We start from the raw sequence: 8,756 nt of genomic DNA on the forward strand, positions 1-8,756 counted from the left end.
TTGCTACGCTCCTGTTGCCGTCTGGTTGTTAACGTGTCCACACAGTGTGTGTGTCCTCTGAGTCAGTGTGTGTCCTCAGAGTCAGTGTGTGTCCTCAGAGTCAGTGTGTGTCCTCAGAGTCGGTGTGTGTCCTCAGAGACAGTGTGTGTCTTCAGAGTCACTGTGTGTCTGAGTCAGTGTGTGTCCTCAGAGACAGTGTGTGTCCTCAGAGTCAATGTGTCCTCAGAGTCAGTGTGTGTCCTCGGAGTCAGTGTGTGTCCTCAGAGTCAGTGTGTGTCCTCAGAGTCAGTGTGTGTCCTCAGAGACGGTGTGTGTCCTCAGAGTCAGTGTGTGTCCTCAGAGACAGTGTGTGTCCTCAGAGTCAGTGTGTGTGTGTCCTCAGAGACAGTGTGTGTCCTCAGAGTCAGTGTGTGTCCTCAGAGTCAGTGTGTGTCCTCAGAGACGGTGTGTGTCCTCAGAGACGGTGTGTGTCCTCAGAGTCAGTGTGTGTCCTCAGAGTCAGTGTGTGTGTGTCCTCAGAGTCAGTGTGTGTCCTCAGAGTCAGTGTGTGTGTGTCCTCAGAGACAGTGTGTGTCCTCAGAGTCGTGTGTGTCCTCAGAGTCAGTGTGTGTCCTCAGAGTCAGTGTGTGTGTCCTCAGGGACAGTGTGTCCACTCCGTGTCCACGAAGGAGGTGTGAAGTAATAATCCGACATTAGTGCAGATGAGAGCGGTTGCCATGGCGACCAGCGTTGGGCTCCATGTCCTCTGAATCGACTTCGCTCTCAGATAATGACATCCAATAATAACCGAGTGGGACAAGTGATTTACAACCTTAACCACAGAGGCGGAGCTATTACCTTCACACATGTCATCTTCATTCTTTCTTCCACATATCGTTCATATATAAAACTGCTCTGATGGTTTAACATGATTCAGGTTAAATTTGATATATACTTTCCAACTATTAAAACCAACAAGAAACAACAGATTCAACAACTAAATCCACAAAGATCCCACAGTGTCTCTGAGGACACACAGTGTCTCTGAGGACACAAAGTGTCTCTGAGGACACACAGTGACTCTGAGGACACACACTGACTCTGAGGACACACACATACTGACTCTGAGGACACACACTGTCTCTGAGGACACACACTGTCTCTCTGAGGACACACACATACTGACTCTGAGGACACACACTGTCTCTGAGGACACACACTGTCTCTGAGGACACACACTGACTCTGAGGACACACACTGACTCTGAGGACACACACTGACTCAGACACACAGTGACTCTGAAGACACACACTGTCTCTGAGGACACACACTGACTCTGAGGACACACACTGTCTCTGAGGACACACACTGTCTCAGAGGACACACACTGACTCTGAGGACACACACTGACTCTGAGGACACACACTGACTCTGAGGACACACACTGACTCTGAGGACACACACTGTCTCTGAGGACACACACTGACTCTGAGGACACACACTGACTCTGAGGACACACACTGTCTCTGAGGACACACACTGTCTCTGAGGACACACACTGACTGCTCTACAGGCTCCGACACTCGCATGAACTATGATTGTTTATTTTCTTTAACTAGGAAAGTCCCATTGAGATTAATAATGTATTTTCAGGGACAGCTGGTGTGGAGAGGCAGCAGGACAGACACCAGACGGCTGAAGAATGAGACAATAAACACTTTTTAAAGCAAAACTCATCACATTTGTTTTGTTCTGTAGTAAAATTGTTCTTCTTGACTTCACCAGGTTCCACTGAGCCTGTCCTCCTTGTCTCTGAGCAGCTTCACACTGATAGAGCTCTCTGTCCTCTGTCCTCTGTCCTCTGTCCTGTGTCCTGTGTCCTCTGCCCTCTGTCCTCTGTCCTCTGTCCTATGTCCTCTGTCCTCTGTCCTCTGTCCTCTGTCCTCTGTCCTCTGTCCTCTCTCCTCTGTCCTCTGTCCTCTCTCCTCTGTCCTCTGTCCTCTGTCCTCTGTCCTCTGTCCTCTGTCCTCTGCCCTCTGTCCTCTGTCCTCTGTCCTCTGTCCTCTGTCCTCTGTCCTCTGTCCTCTGTCCTCTGTCCTCTGTCCTCTCTCCTCTGTCCTCTGTCCTCTGTCCTCTGTCCTCTGTCCTCTCTCCTCTGTCCTCTGTCCTCTGTCCTCTGTCCTCTGTCCTCTGTCCTCTCTCCTCTCTCCTCTGTCCTCTGTCCTCTGTCCTCTGTCCTCTGTCCTCTGTCCTCTGTCCTCTGTCCTCTGTCCTCTGTCCTTTCTCCTCTGTCCTCTCTCCTCTCTCCTCTGTCCTCTGTCCTCTGTCCTCTGTCCTCTGTCCTCTGTCCTCTGTCCTCTGTCCTCTGTCCTCTGTCCTCTGTCCTCTGTCCTCTGTCCTCTGTCCTCTGTCCTCTGTCCTCTGTCCTTTCTCCTCTGTCCTCTCTCCTCTGTCCTCTGTCCTCTGTCCTCTGTCCTCTGTCCTCTGTCCTCTGTCCTCTGTCCTCTGTCCTCTGTCCTCTGTCCTCTCTCCTCTGTCCTCTGTCCTCTGTCCTCTGTCCTCTGTCCTCTGTCCTCTGTCCTCTGTCCTCTGTCCTCTCTCCTCTGTCCTCTGTCCTCTGTCCTCTGTCCTCTGTCCTCTCTCCTCTGTCCTCTGTCCTCTCTCCTCTGTCCTCTGTCCTCTGTCCTCTGTCCTCTGTCCTCTCTCCTCTGTCCTCTGTCCTCTGTCCTCTGTCCTCTGTCCTCTCTCCTCTGTCCTCTGTCCTCTGTCCTCTGTCCTCTGTCCTCTCTCCTCTGTCCTCTGTCCTCTGTCCTCTGTCCTCTGTCCTCTGTCCTCTCTCCTCTGTCCTCTGTCCTCTGTCCTCTGTCCTCTGTCCTCTGTCCTCTGTCCTTTCTCCTCTGTCCTCTCTCCTCTGTCCTCTGTCCTCTCTCCTCTGTCCTCTGTCCTCTGTCCTCTGTCCTCTGTCCTCTCTCCTCTGTCCTCTGTCCTCTGTCCTCTGTCCTCTGTCCTCTCTCCTCTGTCCTCTGTCCTCTGTCCTCTGTCCTCTGTCCTCTCTCCTCTGTCCTCTGTCCTCTGTCCTCTGTCCTCTGTCCTCTGTCCTCTCTCCTTGCATCTTCTAAACTCACAGAATGAAGTTAGAGTTTCTGCCCGTTGCTCACACCCTATGAACAGGAACATTTAAACCTCCTGTCTCCTCTGTCCTCTGTCCTCTGTCCTCTGTCCTCTGTCCTCTGTCCTCTGTCCTCTGTCCTCTGTCCTCTGTCCTCTGTCCTCTGTCCTCTGTCCTCTGTCCTCTGTCCTCTGTCCTCTGTCCTCTCTCCTCTGTCCTCTCTCCTCTGTCCTCTCTCCTCTGTCCTCTGTCCTGTTGCTCACACTCTATGAACAGGAACATTTAAACCTCCTGTCTCCTCTGTCCTCTGTCCTCTGTCCTCTGTCCTCTGTCCTCTGTCCTCTGTCCTCTGTCCTCTGTCCTCTGTCCTCTGTCCTCTGTCCTCTGTCCTCTGTCCTCTGTCCTCTGTCCTCTGTCCTCTGTCCTCTGTCCTCTGTCCTCTGTCCTCTGTCCTGTTGCTCACACTCTATGAACAGGAACATTTAAACCTCCTGTCTCCTCTGTCCTCTCTCCTCTGTCCTCTGCCCTCTGTCCTCTGTCCTCTCTCCTCTGTCCTCTGCCCTCTGTCCTCTGTCCTCTGTCCTCTCTCCTCTGTCCTCTCTCCTCTGTCCTCTCTCCTCTGTCCTCTGTCCTGTTGCTCACACTCTATGAACAGGAACATTTAAACCTCCTGTCTCCTCTGTCCTCTCTCCTCTGTCCTCTGCCCTCTGTCCTCTGTCCTCTCTCCTCTGTCCTCTGCCCTCTGTCCTCTGTCCTCTGTCCTCTCTCCTCTGTCCTCTCTCCTCTGTCCTCTCTCCTCTGTCCTCTGTCCTGTTGCTCACACTCTATGAACAGGAACATTTAAACCTCCTGTCTCCTCTGTCCTCTCTCCTCTGTCCTCTGCCCTCTGTCCTCTGTCCTCTCTCCTCTGTCCTCTGCCCTCTGTCCTCTGTCCTCTGTCCTCTGTCCTCTCTCCTCTGTCCTCTGTCCTCTGTCCTCTCTCCTCTGTCCTCTCTCCTCTGTCCTCTGTCCTCTGTCCTCTGTCCTGTTGCTCACACTCTATGAACAGGAACATTTAAACCTCCTGTCTCCTCTCTCCTCTCTCCTCTGTCCTCTGCCCTCTGTCCTCTGTCCTCTCTCCTCTGTCCTCTCTCCTCTGTCCTCTGTCCTCTGTCCTCTGTCCTCTGTCCTCTGTCCTCTGTCCTGTTGCTCACACTCTATGAACAGGAACGTTTAAACCTCCTGTCTCCTCTGTCCTCTCTCCTCTGTCCTCTGTCCTCTGTCCTCTGTCCTCTGTCCTCTGTCCTCTGTCCTCTGTCCTCTGTCCTCTGTCCTCTCTCCTCTCTCCTCTCTCCTCTGTCCTCTGTCCTCTGTCCTCTGTCCTGTTGCTCACACTCTATGAACAGGAACATTTAAACCTCCTGTCTCCTCTCTCCTCTGTCCTCTGTCCTCTGTCCTCTGTCCTCTGCCCTCTGTCCTCTGTCCTCTGTCCTCTGTCCTCTCTCCTCTCTCCTCTGTCCTCTGTCCTGTTGCTCACACTCTATGAACAGGAACATTTAAACATCCTGTCTCCTCTCTCCTCTGTCCTCTGTCCTCTCTCCTCTGTCCTCTCTCCTCTGTCCTCTGTCCTGTTGCTCACACTCTATGAACAGGAACATTTAAACATCCTGTCTCCTCTGTCCTCTGTCCTCTGTCCTCTGTCCTCTCTCCTCTCTCCTCTGTCCTCTGTCCTCTCTCCTCTGTCCTCTCTCCTCTGTCCTCTGTCCTGTTGCTCACACTCTATGAACAGGAACATTTAAACCTCCTGTCTCCTCTCTCCTCTGTCCTCTGTCCTCTGTCCTCTGTCCTCTGCCCTCTGTCCTCTGTCCTCTCTCCTCTGTCCTCTCTCCTCTCTCCTCTGTCCTCTGTCCTGTTGCTCACACTCTATGAACAGGAACATTTAAACATCCTGTCTCCTCTCTCCTCTGTCCTCTGTCCTCTGTCCTCTGTCCTCTGTCCTCTGTCCTCTCTCCTCTGTCCTCTGTCCTCTGTCCTCTGTCCTCTGTCCTCTGTCCTCTCTCCTCTGTCCTCTGTCCTCTGTCCTCTCTCCTCTCTCCTCTCTCCTCTGTCCTCTGTCCTCTCTCCTCTGTCCTCTCTCCTCTGTCCTCTGTCCTCTGTCCTCTGTCCTCTGTCCTGTTGCTCACACTCTATGAACAGGAACATTTAAACCTCCTGTCTCCTCTCTCCTCTCTCCTCTGTCCTCTGCCCTCTGTCCTCTGTCCTCTCTCCTCTGTCCTCTCTCCTCTGTCCTCTGTCCTCTGTCCTCTGTCCTCTGTCCTCTGTCCTGTTGCTCACACTCTATGAACAGGAACGTTTAAACCTCCTGTCTCCTCTGTCCTCTCTCCTCTGTCCTCTGTCCTCTGTCCTCTGTCCTCTGTCCTCTGTCCTCTGTCCTCTGTCCTCTGTCCTCTGTCCTCTCTCCTCTCTCCTCTCTCCTCTGTCCTCTGTCCTCTGTCCTCTGTCCTGTTGCTCACACTCTATGAACAGGAACATTTAAACCTCCTGTCTCCTCTCTCCTCTGTCCTCTGTCCTCTGTCCTCTGTCCTCTGCCCTCTGTCCTCTGTCCTCTGTCCTCTGTCCTCTCTCCTCTCTCCTCTGTCCTCTGTCCTGTTGCTCACACTCTATGAACAGGAACATTTAAACATCCTGTCTCCTCTCTCCTCTGTCCTCTGTCCTCTCTCCTCTGTCCTCTCTCCTCTGTCCTCTGTCCTGTTGCTCACACTCTATGAACAGGAACATTTAAACATCCTGTCTCCTCTGTCCTCTGTCCTCTGTCCTCTGTCCTCTCTCCTCTCTCCTCTGTCCTCTGTCCTCTCTCCTCTGTCCTCTCTCCTCTGTCCTCTGTCCTGTTGCTCACACTCTATGAACAGGAACATTTAAACCTCCTGTCTCCTCTGTCCTCTGTCCTCTGTCCTCTGTCCTCTGTCCTCTGCCCTCTGTCCTCTGTCCTCTCTCCTCTGTCCTCTCTCCTCTCTCCTCTGTCCTCTGTCCTGTTGCTCACACTCTATGAACAGGAACATTTAAACCTCCTGTCTCCTCTCTCCTCTGTCCTCTGTCCTCTGTCCTCTGTCCTCTGTCCTCTGTCCTCTGTCCTCTGTCCTCTGTCCTCTGTCCTCTGTCCTCTGTCCTCTCTCCTCTCTCCTCTCTCCTCTGTCCTCTCTCCTCTCTCCTCTGTCCTCTGTCCTGTTGCTCACACTCTATGAACAGGAACATTTAAACCTCCTGTCTCCTCTGTCCTCTCTCCTCTCTCCTCTGTCCTCTGTCCTCTGTCCTCTGTCCTCTGTCCTCTGTCCTCTGTCCTCTCTCCTCTCTCCTCTGTCCTCTGTCCTCTGTCCTCTGTCCTCTGTCCTCTCTCCTCTGTCCTCTGTCCTCTGTCCTCTGTCCTCTCTCCTCTGTCCTCTGTCCTCTCTCCTCTGTCCTCTGTCCTCTGTCCTCTCTCCTCTGTCCTCTGTCCTCTGTCCTCTCTCCTCTCTCCTCTCTCCTCTGTCCTCTCTCCTCTCTCCTCTGTCCTCTGTCCTGTTGCTCACACTCTATGAACAGGAACATTTAAACCTCCTGTCTCCTCTGTCCTCTGTCCTCTCTCCTCTGTCCTCTGTCCTCTGTCCTCTCTCCTCTGTCCTCTGTCCTCTGTCCTCTGTCCTCTGTCCTGTTGCTCACACTCTATGAACAGGAACATTTAAACCTCCTGTCTCCCTCCAGCTTCTCAACCAGCTTCTGTCTCAGCAGCCGTCTCTTCTTCCACCAGGGAAACGTCATGAACTCCTGTTGTTTCCTCTTTTATCAGCAGAACTGAACATGTTTGATATTCACCTCTGAGTGAATTAGTGAAAGGAAAGTGTAATGGTCAAAAGGTTTTTGTCTACACACACAGAGGTAATTTCCTTTTATTGTGTTGTAGCTTTCAGACTGTACTGTTGGGAATCATTAGAGTCATTTGGAGTCAGTGTATTAGTATTGAACAATTGAAGAATGAATAAAAAACACATAATAGTAGCAATAAACAGGTTTTAACATTTAGTTTATTTTATCAACCATAAATAGATAATTTGTTCATGCACCAAATAGTTATTACTATTATTTATTATGGTGTCACCATTTGATCCTACTTTACAAGCTCTGTTTGCATTTAATTACATTTAACTTGAATTCAGCTGCCGGTTCACTGCAGGTCGATCAGAGCGTTGATCACAATGTCAACATCCACGGCTGCGTATCTTCAATCTGCTTATTTTCATCCTGTTATTGTTGCAGCGACATTCCTTATGTACAATTCTGTGTTACTACTACCACTAGTACTAATATGAATAATGAACTTACAACAAAGTACCTGGTTATAATCTGCGTTGTCCCGAGAGCTCTGAATTTTACATTACTCTCTTCAATCTTCCTGCAGAATCTGGAAATGATAAATGTTGATAACTCTGGTCTTTCATCAAGATGAAAAAGTTTGCTGACATTTCTGTGGTGGATGAAGCATAACAATAGAACAAAATTAGTAAGAAAAAAAAACAAACAAACACAGAACTGCACAACTTGGAAAACAAGACAACTTATTGGATTTAAAGAAGATAAAGATGTGAAAGGTTCCAGGGACCAAGTTTCTCAGAGCCATAGATTTGGAAAGCATTCAGTTTTATTGCCCTGATCGATCCAAACATAAATGCTTTCCTAACAAAAGTAGTGTTATCGCTCCCTCTGACCCCAATCAAATCAGAAGAAAAACAAAAGTCTTTCTGATGTGGTATGTCGACTGCAGAAGATCTGATTAGCAGACCGCTGGGGAAACTAAGATCCATAAACTTCAAGTCTGCAAAGGGCAGAAATGTCAACAAGCCCCGGTGAGTAACTGCTGTTTCCACATTAAGATCGAAACAGGTGAAAGTCTATTAACTCTGGATCTGTGTTCTCAGACAAAGGCTCAGATTGAATCATTTTCATCACATTTATTTGCTCCATGTTTGGAGTTTGATTTGGTTTCATTATGATATTCGTTATTAACTAGTATCCTACTTGTTTTTTATGACTTTAGTTACTTTATTACTAGAGAAAATGTGAGAAATGTCTTTTCAGTTCTGCTCTGAGAAACAACACTGGATACAAACTTTAATGGAAAGTAATGTTAATTTATATATCTATGAATTCTTTGTGTATGATTTACAGAGAGTAAAGTTCTCTTAGTTGTAGATCCCTTTTGAGTTCTTCTCAGAGACATGTAGTTTAATACACCAGTGAATTATGGCAAAATAAGCTATTAAACATGAATGTTACCATTTTCACTTAAATGTAAATCTTTCATGGAGGAGGAAATAAAGTCGACGCTTGGTGAGTTACACTGAATGTAAACCTAACTTTTATAGAAGAATTGTTGATAATATCACTGAATTTGCTATTATGTGTCTCTCTCTCTCTCTCTCACACACACACACACGCACACGCACACGCACACGCACACGCACACGCACGCACGCACACACACACACACACACACACACACACATACACACACACACATACTCCCTCACAATGATCTGACCTAGTGTGAGTTAAGTGTATTTGTTTTGTACTTTTCACCAAGAAGTTGTACACAGTTATACCACAGAGAAATAAAACCGGAAACACACAAAGATTAAAGGCTCTTATAAACTACTAC

This window comes from Limanda limanda, chromosome 7, assembly GCF_963576545.1.
Source record: "Limanda limanda chromosome 7, fLimLim1.1, whole genome shotgun sequence".
NCBI classification, from domain to species: Eukaryota; Metazoa; Chordata; class Actinopteri; order Pleuronectiformes; family Pleuronectidae; genus Limanda; species Limanda limanda.